Source organism: Neltuma alba, unplaced genomic scaffold (genome assembly GCF_004799145.2).
Source record: "Neltuma alba isolate B1F8T4 unplaced genomic scaffold, ASM479914v2 tig00004504_pilon, whole genome shotgun sequence".
NCBI classification, from domain to species: Eukaryota; Viridiplantae; Streptophyta; class Magnoliopsida; order Fabales; family Fabaceae; genus Neltuma; species Neltuma alba.
In genome coordinates this window covers 41,882-62,929 of record NW_021633736.1, presented here as the reverse complement: position 1 = coordinate 62,929, position 21,048 = coordinate 41,882, and the positions used below count along the sequence as shown (strand labels likewise).

Here is a 21,048-nt window from a genome sequence, read left to right as displayed (position 1 = left end):
CTTGAGAAATGATGGTGAAATTGTTCAAACGATATGGTCAAAAGAAAAAAGGAATAACGTTGAGTACAGAAGCACTTCATCCTTTTCTTGGTGTGGTCTTATCTTTCGCTTGTGCATCTATATATTTAATTTAAAATCAGAACATGATTATTCCATCCAAGCGTGCTTTTATGTAGTGACCCCAGGCTTTTAGGTAGAATGTTCTATTCTCTTTACTTTTATTTCTTTTTAAGTATTAGTTAAAAAGGATGTATATGGAAGATAGACCAGAAGAGATAATTCACACACACAGGCACTGAGACACAATAGACGAATATCTGTCTAACTTGCTCTGTTTCTTATGTGCTTGCTTCTTGCTTGGTTAAGTCCCCTTTATAGAAAACCAATTGTTCAGTGCCAACCCAATCAGAGATCAAGGTAGCGTTAATTATTATTTGTTGGAATTTGAGAAGGAAGATTCTTATGAAGTAACAGACTCTTATTTGACTCGTGGTGGGGTGGTCTTAGTTATTCTCTCGGTTAATTTGTTTGGTTTATTGATACATGAAGCTCTTATTAAGCTTAATTAACCGAGGGAATATATTCGCTAATTCACATTTATCTTCAAAGTAGAAGTAAAGTGGACAGAAATAATTAATGTGGGTATTACATAATGAAGAGCTATGAAGTTTAACTTCCCTTAATTGTCGCTTTGGGGTTACTCTAAAAATTAACCGAATTAATGCAATATAGTGCACAACCCGGGTCGTATTCACTTTGAGGAGCCGAAAACGAAATTAAATCCTAGTAAATAAATGCAAGTAACCTAAACTATATAAAAGGGATTTTTGATTTTGAAAAAAACTGTTAATTAAATTCTATGAATCAAATTGAAATTAAAATACTTTTATTTTTATTTTTTGTTTTTATATAAAAGTGATTAAAATGAATGAAGATTAAAGAAATGAAAATGAGACACACAAATAACGCTGATAAAAATCAATCCTCCAATTCAACAACGCAGGCAAGCATCACTCTAAAAGATGTGGGAGTTAAAACAATGAATTAAGAATTATAATTAAGCTTTTAATTCAACAACCGAGCCATCTCGAGTTGTCACAAAATATTTTCCTAAAATCCCAACTTACTAACTGCAACCAGAATAGTAAAATGAGATTAAGGATGCTAAAAGCCAATGCTTAATTAGAATTCTTAAATCCAAATTAACAAAATTATAGCTAGCAAGAGACAATATGATCCAAAATTCCAAACCACATCAGAAAATCACAATATATTAACTCTAAAATCAATATGAATGTTATAACCACAACATCATAATTGAAATCAAAGCTATAAACGGCCCAATGTCAAATGGTAAACAATAATCCAGTCACAATAATCCCCAAATATAATCAGATTAAGCAATACAATTATCCCAATAATCAGAAAAATTATCCTAGGAATTGTTAAACAATTATTGAATAGAAAATTAAAGTAACTAGAACTCCCCTTTGATGATTCAAGCTCCTGCCATTGATTGTTGTTGAATTGGAAGATTATACAACCTTAGCCACTGATTGCCATGAGGAATGCCATATTCAGAATTTTGTTGCGGTCTGCCATGGAAAAATACTGTTCACGCTGAATCTGTCTTGCTCGTACTGTCGTTGCTGTTCGTTCTCTGATCTGGTTCTGTTGACTCCAGCCGCGCCTCCAGCTTCCGTTCGGCGTGCTCTGTTCTTTTCCAGGTCCGTCGCAAGCCGCCCAGCGTCTTCTCCCTCAGCTCGTGCGTTTCTGTTCGGCTCTGGTCCTTTGTCCAGCCGCGCCCAGCTCGTTCGGTCTCTCCTGTTCCAGCGCCGTCAAGCTGGTTTTGCCGTCAGTTTCGGTCTTCGCTTTTTCTGCCGCCCCCAGCTTGCTCTGTTTTTTTTTCTCGACGTGTTCGTGTGTGTGTTTCCTTCGCTTGCGTCTCCCGCCTCCTGGAGAAGATGAAGAATAGATGATTATTAGGTTGGGGCAAAACACAACGTTTTGCCCCCCTAATATTATTTTATTATTATTTTTATTTTTCTTTCCTTTTTCTTTTCTTTCCTTTATTATTTTTTTCTTTTTATATTTTAGAATCTTCCAAGAACCTGCAAGCAAAATTCAAGGATAAGGTAGCATTAATTGCCCTAAAAAATCAATTAGTCATAATTAAACCAAAATATGACAATTTTGCCCCTATAAAATAATATTTCAAAATAAAATAAATTAAATCAATTAAGGCAAAAAGGGACCAATTAAGTTGACAAAAGTCCCATATAAAAGATATCAAAATATATAAAAATAATTGAGTTTGTCAAGCTAATTAGTCCTCTAGAAAGCTTCCAATTATGCTTGGCCAAGTTTGGTCATCCTCAGCTAGCCTTGATTCTTGTGGATTATTATTACTAATTGTGTGGTCAGAGATTCTTTTATATTCAAACTGTCCAGTCTTAAAGGTGAAATTCTAATTAATTCTCCATGTCCTACACTTTTTCATTGTATTAATTATTGAACAGAGGATGAAATTATTGGCCTCTGTGACATTTAAAAAAGAAAAGAAAAGAAAAACCAGCATATAATAATAGGTTTGATCCCATCTATATAATGTTTAAGGGAATTCTATATATGTTTGTTTTCTTTACACATTCTTTTTGTTAAGTAAAATTTGACTCTTTCAATTGTTAGTGCATTTCAGTATCAATAAGATGATAGATTTTACTAACAAGCTGTTAGTTGAGATGGTAAGTGATCTCACCCTGTAAGAAGGAAAACACGAATTCAAATTCCGTGAAGCGCACTTATTGGGAGGGTTTTAACCTTAACGCTTCCCTCTAAATGGAGATTAGTTTCAAGCCAAAAGTGGTTTGAGAATACTCAGAGTTATATTTAAAAAAAGGATAGATTCTGTTTGTTAAGCAATCTGTACTACAAATTATTTGAGGGAAATAAATTGTCTCTAATTTCGGATGGTACTTGTCGTTTCTGAATCAAATTAAATTTGTATTCAAACAAATGTTTGAAATTAGTCTGTCGAAAAGTGTTTGAAATCATATTTTAAACCCCCCCTCTATATATTTTTAAAGCTGTAGCTTGGAGCCAAATAATTCTTGAAATAGTAGTGGGGAAGGAAATGTGCCAATATCTTAAAGTATATACTCCAGACTTAATTTGAAAGTTAATATTGATCATTTATATAAGACTTATTTCACATGTTTATTAATTTTTTCTCAAATTAACTCTATTGATATTCTCTCAGTAGTAATCAAATAGGAAAGGAAGGGAGGGAATTAAAAAAAATGATTAGAGTGTTTTAAAAAAAACATATCACATTAACTAATTTAACTAACATCCTTAATCTACTCAAATTAATTAATTAAGTCTTACATTAAGAATTAGAGGAGTACATAAAATACACTTGGAGCAGAATAAAATAGAAATAATACAAAAGTATATTTGGTTACATTTACATGGAATTAAAAAAGCGAAAAAAAAGGAGCACTTCTTTAGTTCACATAATTAAATAGAGGAGAAATATATCTATAAACTGAAAAAAAAAAAAAAAAAACAAACAAACCAGAGTAAACCCAATAATGTGGATTTGGTATAGAGCCCAATTTCAGAAGAGCTTGACAGTATTGCTTGATCTTCAAGGTAGAATAATTTAGGCCTTGTTTGATAGCTCGGAAATGGAATTGCGTAAAGAATCCTTTTGCAGTATTTTGTTTGGCATATTTCAGACCTTTTTCATGAAAGGAATAGGCAATAAGGCAAATAGGGAGTGGCGTGTGTGTGTGTGTTGATCTGTTTTGACATGTAATGGGGAAGCGGGAAAAAAATAAAATGCTAAAATTGCCCTTCATTTTTGTGCATTTATAATAACAAGAAGTTAAATATAATTTTTTTTCACGTCAGGGGTATTTTTATCCATGTACTTATTTCCTGTATCATTTTTAATGATACGAACAACTAACCAAGCTATTAAAAGTGCAATCCCTTTCTATATTGAATCACACTAAAAATATATATATACTTCTCTGATCCTATTTATAAGGCAGACAAATGAGACATTTTTTGTTCTATTTATAGGGCACCGAGGGAAATTTTTTGTATGAATATACAATTTTACTATTCATTTATTATTATATTGACTTTGTTTACATGAGGAATAATATATATTAAATAGGGATAGAGTTGAAAAATTGTTCAATTTTAAATGAGAATTGATGAAGTTTAAAGTTTTTATTGGTCTATGTGAAACATGTTGGAAGTAACTTATAAATAGAACCAGAGGAGTATTTTCTATTCCATTTATCATTTATTTTCCGTTTCCATATCATTTGATCATTCAAATCCATTGGACTATTCCAATGAAACATCCAAACTACATATATACTAAAGTTAACAATTGGAAACAAAGCTACTCGTTATATAATGAGAACAAATAATTACAAATTTCTCCATTCATATAATTAGAGGAAGAACTTTTGAGAAGGGGCGACAATAAGAAAGAAAACCATATATAGTTAAACTAGACTAGAAGATGAAACGCGATTTCGACTCAACAATTACACAAGACGCAGAATACCTACACATATGTTCATGTCTCCGACATTTTTCTTTTAAACGTATATGCCCAACGTGTTGACTGAATTGAAATACTTAGAATCTACACCAACGACGACCAAGACCGTGTGGTTTTCTGTTAGTAGTTGAGTAGTTCAGATTCATATGCCCTCCACAGTGAGATTCTCCGCCGTGGTCTCTGCTACTGATAACAGGAGGCTCGTCCATTTCATCATTTGGCACTTGAACCACCCAACGTCCCTGCCTTTCAGGGAATGCCTCCTTCATGGCGGCTCTGCACTTTCTTGTCCGCCCGCCGTAGCACTTATCTATCAGACTAAATCCTTCGAAACCCATCTTCCTCAGGTCTGCTAGAACCGCCATAGATATGTCTATGTTCGATCAGACACTGATCCAACAGAGCAATCTAAACTGAAGCTTTGCGCCGTTTCTTATTTGGTTTATTTTTTGCTTCAAAATTGTATATATGAAGCTCGATCAATCTCTATTTCAGGAGGTCCAATAATGCATATATTCACCTTATATTTCAGGTGAGATCTGGGAAGGGATTGATCTGTAACATCTGTGTTATCTGGTTTCTTGATTCAAAGCAAGAAGCATGAGTCACCTCATATGGACATGTATATCTAGGTGCTTCTTTATAGGAGAGAGCCGAGAATATTCCTAGTCTATGGATTAAAAAGAATCTTATCTTGGCGACCGAGCCCCTTCTTTCGGCACATATATAACATCAAAATGAATCAGTGGATAATTTGCAGCAATATACATACATACATACATACATTCACATATATATGTGTGTGTGTGTGTGTGTATAATAACTTTCTGTTGATTTATCATGTGTATTTCATCCAACATCATTATTGAGTTGTCTAATCTTACGTTAGTGGCATGACGTATAGTAGTTAGCATGCATGCATGTTTGATATAATCTGAAAGGAATAAGTTTCTGAAACATAAAAGAGCAAAAGGAACAATAAATCAGTTCTCTTACCACCATGTCACCAGTCTCAGCCCTCCTTATTTGACTAGTGATTTGCTTCAAACGTAAGGAACAATTAAAAAAAACCGTTAGATTTTTTTTTTTTGCCAACTAGTTAAAAACTGTTAGTTGGTAACTAGTGCTAATTAAGCTATAATATTACCGGCACCTAAATGAAAATAGTAAACTAAATCACCTAATGATTATTGAAATGCATACCCAAGTTGGTGTACCTGCACGAGTGTATATATATATTTTATATGAAAGATAGTGCTTCCTCTGGTCCTAATTATAAGGCCTTATTTTTAGTCTATAAATAAGGTCTTATAATTAAGACCGGAGATAGTACATGGTATGGTGGTATGCATTTTATCGCCATGAATGAGACTTTGACTATTCAAATTAGATTTAGATGTTATTGATACAAAGGTTTTAATTTTTAATTTTATAAATAAAAAAATTCATTTTTTTTAGGGAGTGACACTTAAAATATTATTTTTAATTTTTAATTTTATGCCTACTAAATTAAAAAAAATTGTTAAAATATAAGGTAACATTAAATCTAGATCATCTAATTAATTTTAATCTGAATAGATTTGATGCCCGCCGGCCGAAACTTAATCTCCATGTTCACATAATTATGTGACATTTATGACTTTGGAAACTGGGTATTGTTATACATGAGAAGTAAAAACGAAGTGGAGAATGAAGTGTAGTTATTTATATTAGCTTCCTGCGTTACGTTCATGACAAAATTAGAAGGGCTTCTCTCACTGATAATTTAAAATTGTATACATGACTAAAAAGAAGTCATGAAATGAGAGAACCAACCCATCAAACGGATTTAATTTTCCTTTATACTTTCACCTAATAAGTTGATTATAGCACATAACTACTCCAAGATGCTGCTGATATGACAGTTCTCAGCGGCATATATATATATAATTAAAACTTCATGTGAAGTCTCTGAGATTCTTAATTAGTCTTCACATAAAACTACACGTAGATAAAAATACAATACAAGAGTAGCCTACAAGTTAAAAGAAATAGGCCCCGCTATACATGAAGCTTATCTAATAAATCTGATAGCTTTCTTATCCGGTTGGATTTAATTCTTTGGCTCGATAAGTATTTAAGAAGATTAAGTCCCCCTTCTATGGAAACCCAATTAAATGGTTTTTCTTGAGCATATAATCAAGAATATTTCCTGGTCATTGGTTAAGAGAATCGTTTTTCTCCACTTGTCCATTCAAAAACTGAACCTCTGTTCCGGTCATGGAATAGATGAAATAAATCAAAAAATGGATTTTTGTTCAAGAATGAAATCTTATTGGAACTATCCAGTTCATCCTTCGGAACCATATCACATCCCGGATCTGATGAAATAGGATGAATTGAGACGGTATTTTGTACTTTTTTCCTTTAACTTGGAACATATACCACATACAATTATTGTGGTATAAGGAAACTTTTACACGATGCTACTTTACATTTTTTTTTGGTATGTTATGTATCTAGTGTAGGATACTAATGCATTAGAGAAGAGTTTATATGCGAAAGTTATTTATATATCATTTTAATTCGAAATCAATGAAGCTTGTACTATAAGCTGAGCTCTTTGTAATTTCTTTTATGGTGGCATCAAGTTTTTTTTTTATAAAAAATAATGTTATCCTAGATGACTATTTAAAAAAATTATATATTCCAACCCCGGATCAATTATCAATTTATCATGTTATATATTCTGATTCTTTTCGGATGTGTATACTAGAATCTAGAAATACTTGGAAGTATCGTACAGAAGAAGGAAGATATATGTACACATAATATATGCCCCATCACGTACATGCCAGGGCTTCCACAAAAAAGAAAAAATATTACCAACGGATAAACATAATCGACAAAATAAATTGGCAAGCACCAACTCTTGAAACTGGATTCATTAATAAGTTAGGAGATTATTATTCTCTTCTCTGGCTTCACTACGCGGGTTGGCGTCTTCAGAATAGAGGAAATGGATTCACCTAGAAAAACGTCTGCGAATAATGTACTTGTTTTGATGTGGGATGAAATTGAGAAACTCTACGTTAATTATTGTTGGGCTAAAGAAGAGATGTATAAATGAAACACCGCCTAAATTCATTGCTTTAAGGTTTTGAGTTACAATGTTCGATCTCTCTCTCTCTATATATAACTCTTCTGGTCATAAATATAAGACTTATTTTATAGTGTAATTTACACTACATAATGAGTCTTACTTTTAGGACCGGAGGAGTAGGAAAATTTATTAACTTTCATGATGCTAACTTGTCCATATGATTTAATTATTACAATTTATTACCAAACAAATTGATAAAATATGATTTACCAGACTAATCAAACGATAACATAAAAAACAGGTACGTAAAATAAGAACACCATGGCGATATAATTAGCTAGCTAGTTGACATATATAACAAAAGCATTACATATATAACTAGAAGGTACTGATGATCACACACACACACACACACACACATATTAATATAACAGCGTTCCTCAAATCAGCTACAGAAAACCTTCACATTTGGAAGTCTCTGAGCTGCTTGACACAGACACAAACTATATCTATAAAAACATAAGAGTAACAGCTTACATATACCCTAGTAGCTTCATAGTTCATACATACAACTTTATTTTTATAAAACCATAATACAAGAGTACGTAGCAGCTTTTACAGACGTACTTGAAGATGAAGGTGCTTGCAGGAAGTAGGCTTAATTAATTAGGTTTGAAGTGAAATCTGCACCAACGAGTTGGTGTTTTAGGCTTTGGATAACCCCTAACACTGACTCCGCCACAGGTAGCAAAACCATCTCTGATACTGACGAAGAACGCAGGATCATTGCCATTACCGGTCCTTCCCTTTGTACCATAGAACTGGTCTACCAGATCAAAACCCTCCTCGCCTATCTTTTTCAGCGTCAGGTCTGAAGGTGGCGCCATATCTGATATCGGAGTGATACAGAGAAGAGAGCTAAGGGGCTAGCTATATGGTCTGTGTTTATCTGGTTTTTCGTGCTTCGAGGGAAGAAGTATGAGTTCACTTATATAGACAGAAGAAACTAGCTCTTTAGGACTAGGAGGTAGGCCGAGATTTTCTGGATTATGGATTAAAGGAATCTTTTCTTTAAAGCATATGGAATCAGTCATGGCAGGTAGCAATATTATATACTCCAAGTTCTGCTTATAATATACATGTTTAGCTTTTTTAAGTTTAATATCATGTAAAAATATTTACTCAAGGCTAACTAATTTTGAGGTGAAACCCAACACGATATTAGATTCTATATATCGCCCCATCGCACTCTCAGTCCTCATTTCACATTTATATTATACATCGCTTTTTCCAATGCCGCATACAAAATCTAAAAATGAAAGAGTATGTTGTAACTTGTGAGTCTTATTACATACGCGGTTGAAGGAGATAGAAAAGGAAGAAGAAATTAATAATTAAAAATTCTATAAGATTTAAAGATGACCAAAGATATTTGAAAATTAATGAGATGATTTAGCAATTATCAAGGTTATGTTGAGCCCTCTTAACACAACACGCTGTATGCATTGAAATAAACAGATTTTTTAGTTTTTTATTATTCCCTTTTATTCGTTTCATCCTTCTCTTTCTTGTTTTTCTTTCTCCTCTCTAGCCTCTCTATCTCTCTGACCCTTTTTTATTTTCCTCTTCTTTCTTTCACATACCTGTTCTATGTCAGTGGTCTGAACTTTTCGGATGCAATTTAAATATCTAAAGTAACCTGACTTGATATCAATGATTTAGAAAATAAGATCGAACATTATTATTTGAACTCCTATATGTAATTAAACTTGATCGGCCGGTGAACGGAATATATTCATTTTTATCCGCGAGGATGTTGAATCAATTTAATTATAGGCAGAACAGATGAAGTCGCTCTGAAACTTCATATTTTCTTCTACCTTCGTGCTTTCTCTTATATAGTTGACGTAAGCCCCATGACGTACGCAGCAATGATGCTTGTTTGAAACAATCTGAAAGGAATAACCCAAAAAAAAAAAACACCAAATTAAACAGAAAAGAACAATACGTGAAATCAGTTCCTAACTTCTGCGACCATCTTGCCTCATTTTTTCAAAATAGAAAAAGGGGGCAAAGAAAGCCAAATCCACCGTCCTTATTTGATTATCAATTATTGTGATCTCAAATTTGAATATGGGTGATTACAGCGCAAAATTAGATGGTAGTTCAGTCTTCTTCGTAGGGACGTTGAAATTTTTTGGTTCCCTTCATTCTTGAGAACTGATGGTGAAATTGTTCAAACGATGTGGTCAAAAGGAAAAAGGAATAACGTTGAATACAGAAGCACTTCAGCCTTTTCTTGGTGTGGTCTTATGCTTCGTTTGTGCGTCTATATATTTAATTTAAAATTAGAACATGATTATTCCATCCAAGCGTGCTTTTATGTAGTGACCCCAGGCTTTTGGGTAGAATGTTCTATTCTCTTTAGTTTTATTTCTTTTAAGTATTGGTTAAAAAGTATGTATATGGAAGATAGACCAGAAGAGATAATTCACACACACAGGCACTGAGACACAATAGACGAATATCTATCTAACTTGCTCTGTTTCTTATGTGCTTGCTTCTTGCTTGGTTAAGTCCCCTTTATAAAAAACCAATTCTTCAGTGCCAACTCAATCAGAGATCACGGTAGAGTTAATTATTATTTGTTTGAATAATATTGTCATAATCAATTGGAATTTGAGAAGGAAGATTCTTATGAAGTAACAGAATCTTATTTGGCTCGTGGTGGGGTGATCTTAGTTATTCTCTCGGTTAATTTGTTTGGTTTATTGATACATGAAGCTCTTATTAAGGTTAATTAACCCAAGGAATATATTCGCTAATTCACATTTATCTTCAGAGTAGAAGTAACGTGGATAGAAATAATTAATGTGGGTATTACATAACGAAGAGCTAATTAGTCCTCTAGAAAGCTTCCAATTATGCTTGGCCAAGTTTGGTCATCCTCAGCTAGCCTTGATTCTTGTGGATTATTATTACTAATCGTGTGGTCAGAGGTTCTTTTCAACTCAAACTGTATTAAAGGTGTGATTCTAATTAATTCAGTAATTAGTTCTCCAAGTCCTGCCCTTTTTCATTATATTAATTATTGAACAGAGGACGAAAGTGTAATTTCAATTTCAATTATTGGCCCTCTGTGACATTTGAAAAAAGAAAAGAAAAACATGCATATAACAATAGTTTTGATACAACCTATATAATGTTTAAGGGAATTCTATATATGTTTGTTTTCTTTACACATTCTTTTTGCTAAGTAAAATTTGACTCTTTCAATTGTTAGTGCATTTTAGTATCAATAAGATGATAGATTTTGTCAACAAGCTATTAGTTGATAATTGAGATGGTAAGCGGTCTTACCCCCGTAAAGAGGAAAACAAAAATTTGAATTTAAAAAAATACACTTATTGGGAAGCCTTTAACTTTAACACTTCTAGCCAGGTAGAGGTTGTTCTCAAGCTAAAAGTGCCTTGAAGATACTCTGACTTAGGCCCTGTTTGAATGACACTGGAAACCATGGTTTGGAAGGTCAAACCATGGTTTGCACAAAATGTCATCCAAACAAGCAGACATTTTGCATAAACCGTGGTCCTGCTTGAAACCATGGTTTCCACCGGTGAAACCATGGTTTCATCAGAAGCAAGAAATTCTCGCTTCTGGCTAAATAACTGAAGGCAACGGCATTTGACCCAAAAATACCCTTGAAATCTGCAGCTGGCCGACACCCAATAATTGAAGGCAACGGCATTTCACTACTTTGCTCGCGCATTCTCTTCGCTCTGCTGTGCTCGCGATTCTCTTCGCTGTGCTCTGCTCGCGTCGCGATCACTCTTCTGCTATAAGAAAAGAAGAGAAAAGAGAGGGAGAGAGGGAGAGATAATAAACCCGTTTTACGGATGCTATAAGAAAAGAGTAGTAGGAAATCCAATCACCGGAAACGATCTGAGTCTGAAGGTTCCGTCGACGGAGAAGATGGCTCCGTTTTGTGCAACAAGTGCCGGCCCCACGGGCGGGAGAAAATCTCCGTCATTCCTTTCGATAACAACGGACCAAACAAGCACTCGTCGTTGTTGGCAAGTCCGAATGGGATTTTCAAGTCCATTCTCTTCACGTTGACGCGGAAGAGTCCCAAGCCCATGGGGGCTCCGTCGACGACGACGGCGACGACGAGAGAAGAGCAGTGGAAAATCGCGGTGGCGGAGCTATCTCACAAACTGATTCAGGCAACTCGAAAGAGGGACGAGGCTCTTCTAGAAGCTTTGACGCTCAAACACTCCGTGCTTGAATTAGAGAAGAAACTCAACAAACTAGAGCTGTATTGCCTGAATTTGAAATCTGGACTTGAAGAATGCAGCAACTCGTCGCCTTACAGAATGGAGAATCCTCAAAACTCCCGTCAAATCAGCCACCAAAACACCGTTGTCGAACGTTTCTTGTGCTCTGTCTCTGAATCTCGGTCTTCAGTCCGGCTCCTCAGCCGTTCTCTCACTATGCAGCTCCGGCACATGGGAGCTAAAGTTCACGAGAGAGTCTCCGTTCTTCTTCAACCTTACGATATAAAAATCTCATCCGCCAAGAACCCCAGAAGCCTGCTTTTCTACCTAGAAGCACTCTTGAACAAAACTTTGTTTGAGGACTTTGAATCTGTGGGGTTCCAAAAGAACTCATCAAATCGCATACTGAACCCAATGGAATGATGCTAGGCGAACTTCACATCTTATAACATGCTTCATGGATTAACCTGGGAGGAAGTATTGAACAAAGGAACGAGGCATTTCAGTGAAGAGTTTAGCAGATTCTGCGATAGAAAAATGAGTGACATTAAAAAAAAAAGAGTAGTCATGTCTTATTTATATTCTTTTATCATAGATTGTAATATGTAGTTAAAAAAAACCTGTTACAAATACTTTGTATAGATACATCATCTTAATTATTATGACACTTCTTTATTTATATTCCTTTTATTAACATTAAATCTTATATTCTCACGCCAATTATTACTTATTTTAATAATTCATCTTCTCCAAAAATATTGTTACTATTATGTTTTATGAATATATATACATGTGGTGACAATTAATTAATTAATTATATTAAACATCGGAGGTACTTTGTTATTACAAAAATTAGTTGTGAAAAAATGTTATGGGATTTCATGTTTAAAATCTTAAAAAAAATTTATTTATTTTTTGTTAGCCAAAAAAAATCATTTTTTCTATAAATATATTTAATATTATGTTTTATAAATATATATACACATATTAATTATTTATTAATTATATTATCTTATAAATTATTAATTATGTGAGTAAAAATTATTTCATTAACAATTTTACTTCTTCAAATCAAAATATATTATAAAAATATCCCTTATATAATTATTATATTAACTTATACCTTTTTTGGTAATTTTCATATAAAAAGTGCTTCTGGTAAAATGTCATCCAAACACTTTCACTTCTCAGAATCACTTTTTTATAAAATCTATTCTTCACAAAATCTATTTTTTCTAAAATCTATTTTCCAGAAGCTATTCTCCAAACCACGGTTTGGTTTCATCCAAACACACCCTTATACCTTAACAAAATGATAGATTCTGTTCGTTAAGCAATCTGTACTACAAATTATTTGAGCGAAAAAAATTGTCTCTAATTTTGGATGGTACTTATCGTTTCTGAATCAAATTAAATTTGTATTCAAATAAATGTTTGAAATTGTATTTTAAACCCTCCTATATATATTTTTAAAGCTGTAGTCTGGCTCCAAATAATTCTTGAATCTTATCATTGTCCCTCAAAACCTTTTAAATTTCCTCACTCAAAGTTTTTAAGATTAAAGAAAAATAATACTTTACTTTCACTCAAAATACTCATTTTCCAAGTTTCTAAAAATTAAGAAATAATTATTTTTGAAGGTTTAAAATTCTAAAGTTATCACAAAATGCACTTAATTCAATTTAACGTACTATCAATTAAAGGAGTTGTCATTGTTCCCCTGATTTCCCTATGCTTGTATTGATGACTGAAAATATGAATTTTTTCCCCTAAAGCTCACAATCATAGGATCATTACATATATTAATTAATGAAAGCAATTAAGATCATGCTGGAATAATTAACTCTTAACTGATCAATTTTATAAGTAGAGATATAGTATAAGATATCAAATATTTTTGTGCAGAATTTTGATCAGAGAAAGGGAAGATAAAATCAATTAATACGTCCGTAGCGACCTTTTTTTTAATTACCACACCTTTGGTTTTCTCAATAGGCTAATTGTAAGCTTGATGAGGAGAAAGAACGCATTCATATTCATGCCCCAAAACATTATCTTTTTCTAAATTAGGCTGAAGATGAAGGTTCCTTTTGGGGAAATATGCCTAACTGCCAAAATTAACGGTTAAGTTCCTGTGTCACACAGTAATGAGGGGTCCAATAATTTTGGGTTAGGATAATCATCATTCATGAATTCTGCCAATTATTGAACCATCTTTGATCTTTCCATGTCAATCCTTTTCAACTCAAATTTGTTCGAGTCTTCAACCAGGAAAAAGATGAACTAAAGAATCTGATTCGCAAGAGAATCCAATTCTTTCTTTGCAAGTTACCAATTCTTATAGTTTTCTTTTATTAGTTCTAGTAAAAGAAAAGTGTCTCAAATCTCAGTAGATTTATTTTCGAGTTCCAATGTAGTTAATTTTATATAGCTAGATTGTCTCAACATATTAGCTAAACTTTATTAATTTGTTGTTATAAATAGCTTAATCATATTTTCTATGAAATAAACTACATTATTCGCTTTTGAATACCCGCATATGATTATATTGGTTTAATTTAGTTTGGAGATAATACCCAAGATTAAAATATCCATCGCAACCGCATATGTTTTCCTTGTTAATAAAAATATTAACGTTACGAAAATAAGTCTAACACAAAAGAACCAAATGACTAGCTAGTTAATCAATTAGAAGCTCCAATTTTTATTTGAGATTTTGTCTTTTTGCTACGAGACTAATGAGACCTTAATTGTAATCTCTCGTTAAGGTAACTCCATGTGGCTCTGTATGCTTCCTCGCTATATAATGAAGAGAACAGAATACTCAGGCAACAAAATTAGTCTAATTACAATGATGAGTATCAAAATCAAACATAAGGCTAAGGAAATTAACATTTTCGTGCTTCAAATAACTTTTTTCTATTTTCCTTTAATTAATGCATAAATAAACTTTCGACTTTGCAATTTAGTTTTAGATTCGATACACGTATATCCTAAATATTTGTTGTCGTCCCTTTTATTTTGCAAGCTTTCATTAATTTTTTTGTTGCCAAATATAAACATATGTCCGACAAATTGTGTTCTTTGAGCTTGATGGACAAAATTGTGGAAGCCATACTCAATAGTGAATTTTGACGTAAAGTTGATTATGAACAGTAAATTTTAAATCTAAATTATCCATATCAAATCTTAGACAGTGTAAATTGCATTACAGTGATAAGTATATAGCACTTGTTGTGATGAGCACCGAGGTTAATTATTAGTTTTTACCTTGACTTGATTGCAAATCAAATTATCGCATACACAGGCAGGGTACTTCTTCTGATTATCGAGAGGAATCGGCTGGTACAAATGACAGTGAGGATGTGCATGAGGCTAGGCTACCCTGTTGGGCAGTTGCCCGGGCCCATAAAAAATGCATAGCCCAGCCTAAAAAACAGAGGCCCGAATAAAAATGAACATTTTTGGATAAAGCTTATTCCCGGGGCAGGGTCAGGCATTGGAAAATGGGCAAGGTTCGTGTATGCACAGGTGTGTATTAGAGGAACGGAGTTTGTAGAGAATTAAACAGTAGGAATTGGTGCGAATGAGAACACCATATGCTAAAAGATGAAATAAGCTTTATTCCCAGTTTCCAGGTCGTTCATAAACTAGCAAACAGTACACTGCATACATACATATCAAACCTATAATTAAGCTGCAGAAGACCTTTGGCACATAAATATTTTTGCAGGTCTTCGAGCTACTCGCTACATGATAACATATAATACAAAGAGTAGATAGAACTACATGAGAGCGGCTGGTTGAAACACACTCACTTAGTTTCACAAGCTAGCTAGGGTTTCGTAGTTTTTGTTTCAGTGATGTGATTTGCCTCTGCGAGAAGAAGCAGTAGTGTAGTTGACGACGTTGATACCGCCATAGATAGAAGCAGCATCTCTGCTGTTAATACAAGAAGGATCTGCTTCCATTTCATCCGCCCTGTTCCGTCCATGCCTCCTCGGAGCTGTTGCTTCTGCTTGAATCCCCCGTCGTCCTCGCCGACCACCTTGGCCCCCGTAGCACTTCTCTATCAGATAGAACCCTTCTAAACCAATCTCTCTCAGGTCTGCCATCGATGCTCGATCTATGAAGCAGAGATCTTAATGGCTAGGCAGATATCTAGCTGATCAAGGCCTAAGCCTGAGATTTTTAGTTTTCTCCCCCTCTCTTACGTGGTAGTTTCTTTGCTTGAGAAGGACGAAGAAGATGAAGCCCCATTTATAGAAGCCCCTTTATTCTTTTATGTTCTCTATTAATTGATAAGCATGATTAATAAGGGACGGAATATATTCGTGTTTATCACCAAAATGGCCGGAGTTGGATATAAATTAAGGTAGTCTCATAAAGCTCTTTTATTAAGCTTCTAACTTAAATGAGAGGTGCTAGTCTGGTGCCTATTTCAGTCCTCTAATCAATCCTCACATGATTACTCTTAATTTACCCGTAGCTGATAATTAATTTTAGTTAAAGAAGTAAATTATACTACAACGTCTTCAAATATAATATTTAATCACATGCGACACCTTTCCTATTTCAATATTGTTCTCGAGACTTCGTCAATATAATGTAACCTACCTTTATATATTTATATATATATTGTTTGTCCAAAAAGTTCAATTCTTAACATACATACATACATACATACATACATACATACATACATACATACATACATACATCATAATTTTTAATTCAACATCTGTGATTTATAGATAATACAAATTTGTTTAGATTTTACATTATATATGGATTTTAAATGTGTCAATAAAAGATTATATTTACTTTAAACTCTAAAAAAGCAAAATTATGATTTTACTCTTCATGTAAAAATAACTATTTTTAAAAGAATTTATACTTGTTGTATAAAAATTTAATAACAAAAACTAAATTTTTAACCCAAAAAATTTCCAATATAGTGTTAAGTATACTTTTTTTTCTGGCCAACGAGTTAATTTTATAGCATTCTCTTTGTTAATTATTTTTACTATTATGGGGTCCTCTATGAAACACAAGAATATTTTTTATGGGTTGGAATCAATTAGGTGGTTTGTGAACTTTAGTGTAGTTCACTCTAACCAAATTAAAAAATAAATCAACAATGAGTGAGAATATGATTCTTTCCAAAATTTACGTTGAATCGGCCTCGTTTTGGTGACGAATATGATTCACTATATGCATTATTTTATCACTTTCTCCTCTCTAGAATCTTAACTTTTATAGTTATCAAGTTGGTTGGCCTACTTTAGAATATTATTAATTATGCCTAATGTTAACATATATAAACGTTTCCTCTCGAGCGTGACGATTTCTTGCTGAGGTAAACACAGTGATGTAACTTTTGGCATTTGGATAAAACGCACTTACAATAATAAATATAAGAACAAATAATGCAACCATATTTTTTATTAAAAGAATTAATATACGGAGCACTATGTGGTATTTTTCATGAGTACTATTGGATTTAACTCAGTTTATTTGCTATTTATTGAAGGGGAAAACTAATTAATTAACTACACAAACAGAGAAATGGATCGTAGACAAATAGTACTTGTTGCCATGGTGTTAAACCAGATAGAAAACTTTAAATTTGCAGAAACAATAATCTGGAATGCACACATTATAGAATTATTAAGAGAGATGTTGTAACTTGTAATTAACGGCCCAAAATTTCAAGGGATTAAAATAAAAAGTCAAAGAACTAAATTGCAAAGAATTCTATAACTTTCGAGTTGTAGCAAAATTAAGCAAGCTAAAGGAAAATATTTGCAAATGTATCTCTCTCTCTCCCCCCCCCCCTTTAAATATATATATAGATATGGAATTGTTGGGACTGGTACGATTGAGACTCCTGTGTTATGGTCCAAATAATGTTATATGGATGATTTTTGTTTTCCTGATCAAGTTCTATGGATCAATTTATTTATACAAGTTCTGTTTAGTTTATAATTTGCTTTACTACGTCTTCAATTCCCAACGGCAATTAGATTTGATTTTACGTGGTTTACTGGTTAAAATATATTCCGCGATGATAGAAATCATTTTATTTTATTTTATTTATTTCTTGTCATCAACTCGAATTTTCTGAGTTTTAAAGGCAGAAGAAAGATCATCACAACAAGGGGCTTTTCTTATAAATTGATTCCAAGTCGTTCCAAATATACAATGCCCTGGGCATTGGATCAAATTTAGAAAATGAAATGCTCGATCAATAAATTGTGTCCAATGTAACGTGTTGATGTTGAAATTTATAATATTGGCATTGGTATATAATTTGATATATTGGTGACATTAAAATAAAGATTCCAACGAACTACTAACAAGCTTGTTAGTTAAAATGGTAAATAGTCTCTTCCCATAAAGAGGAGAATACAAGTTTGAATTCCCAAAAACATACTTGTTGGGCGAGTTTGAACCATAACCTTTCCGACCCGACAAAAATTAGTCTCGAGCTAAAAGTAAAGTGAAGATACTCTGAGTTATGCAAATAAAAAATTCCAATGAACTTGTCGAGCCGACCCACGGCCATCTTTACCAACCGTGACGTGACTTGTATGAAGAATTGTTGAGGATGTGTGTGTGTGTGTGAAAATTTGCTGAAAGTGCCATCATAACAATACTTATTGCATCAAGGTACTTCGGACTTAAATCATTCGATGGGTGCAATTTGTCTTTAGACGTGAGCAATATATCTTTAGTTATATATAAATATTTTTCATTTTGCTTAAATAAGTTACACACAATTGAAGAATAATTACACTAGCTAAAGATAGGTTAATTATATTTGGTTTCTTAAACAAATTTTAGATAATTTAGACAACATATCGTATAATGGGGAATTCCTTAGCAAGTTGTCCAATATACATATGTGTGAGGGTATCACAATAAAGAGAAGGTTCTTAAACAAAGCAATTTGATGATTATCAACCTCCATCCTTTTGAATGAGTCTAATAAAAAATATTTTGGATCATTACTGATATGCACTGGCAGGCAGATATACTTAAATATTTTTAATAATTACTAGTACGCACTGGCAGGCAGATATACTTAAATAATAAGTGACGTGTTGTGTTATTCTTAATTAAAAATTAATATATGATTCGTATTCTATGTGTTTTTTAATTATTCTTTTCGTTGTATGATTAATTTCTAATAAGCACAAGTAAGTAACATATAAACGATTTGATTAAGCCCAGTGGCAAAAGTCTGGTATAAATTAAGGATTGGAACAAATAATTATTAGATATTCTAATAAAAGTGCTCATAATTGATATTCTGTTTTATTTAATATAAATTTTCCATGGGAAATTTTCTCTTTGTTATGCATATCACAGAATATGGGACAATAACAAATGGGGCGGTTGCACTTGTATAATTAAAAATATATTAAGGCCTAAATTAGCAGGATACCACTTGATCTTTTACCTTTTTTGAAACTCTTTTTTATCTCTGGATAAATATAACACCAAAAATTTTGCAAGAGACAAATAGAGAGTGGACACAGTAACTCACGGAAGAGAGTCCAGCTTAACTAGTTCAACTCCAATTTTATATAGAACATAGAATTTATATAAAAACACACACAGACGCACACAATATTTAAAAGTGCAATTGATATAAAATTTTGCACCAGGCATGGGACGGACCGAGTCTTTAATTAACTTCACATATTTCATCCACGTAGGGCTAAAATATTCCTACTCCTTAAATTCTATATTATATAGATGTATGTATTGTTCTTTGATATAAAGAAAAAGATAAAAGAGGGGAGCAAATCGTATGGAAAAAAAAGATAATAATGTTTTTGATTGGAATAAATACGCCAGGGTCAGAGATATGCATATCATAATGCAAAATGCTCTCACACCCAATTAAAGGCTCACCCAGCAATTTGATATGTGTGTGTGTGTGTGTGTATTAGCTTGTTTAAACACATCTGCTTAAATATGAGACCTATATATAATTAACTAACTTTTATAGTGGGTGTGTTATCGCTCCGTCCACGATGGCATGGAAAATATCTTATTATTGGGAAAAAAATACTTATCACCAGAGAATGATCAAAATATATAGCCAAGCAAAAGTAATAATCAAGATAAAAAAATATATTCAAATATTAGATCATGAAATGTGAATCTTCGATATGAGATTATACGCCCCTCTCTTTTCTCTATTGTTAGGGATATGGCGCTAGGCGGCTATTTTTTTTGGTTGTGCAAGGAAAAAAAAATAAAGTTTGATCTATCGAGGAATTGAATATGGAATCTATATTCATTATGTTCTAGTGCATTTGTAAAGTTTTAATTAATTAGACGAGTAGAGATGCGCTTGAAAAACGAATTTTAATCAACGAGAAGGGGACCACATCTTCACGCAAAATCTTTTTTTTTTTTTTGATATCAATCTTCACGCAAAATCTTAAGTACTTTAAAGTTTATATATTCTTACAATTTATTATGTCCTATTTATTAATTAAGCCTAATTTTATTTAATGTAAGGCTTTTTTTTATATACAAAAAAGTTTAGGTGAATTGAGTCCCAGGAGCTTTTTACCTCAATTCAAGTTCGCCTATACTTAGATATCCTACGGGTTAATATATATAAATATATATATGTATGTACATGAATATTGTGCTTCAACTTGTTCATTATATCAAAATAATTCAAGTTATATCTTAGCTGATTAAGATTCCTACAAACTTAAATACTCTCTTTATTTTCATTATCACTATTCTAGATGTGGAACTTCTATTCTTCAATACACATAAAAAGAGCGTCGGCAAAGAAAAAAAAATACACACAAGAGCAGCATCCTTGATTCGAGATGAATATTATGAATATATTTAAAATTTGCCTAGAGTTTGCACTAACATGAAATGGAGGGAAAAGCATATAATTAATTAGGAGCACATGTATTTTGCTGCATGTATCGTCCATGCATCACTGTTTATTACTTAATGTTTTTATTCGAATCGCACTAATTGATCCCATTAAATTTCGTGTCATGTACAGTTTATATTTTTAACTTTTCAGAATTTTAAAAATCAAATCATTAAAGCTATTCTCA

General features: G+C 32.8%; 1 pseudogene; it reads left to right on the top strand.

The window, feature by feature from the left end:
- The first annotated feature begins 11,270 nt into the window (after window positions 1-11,270).
- Window positions 11,271-15,698, top strand: LOC114744967 (IRK-interacting protein-like; annotated as a pseudogene).
- The last annotated feature ends 5,350 nt before the right edge of the window (window positions 15,699-21,048 follow it).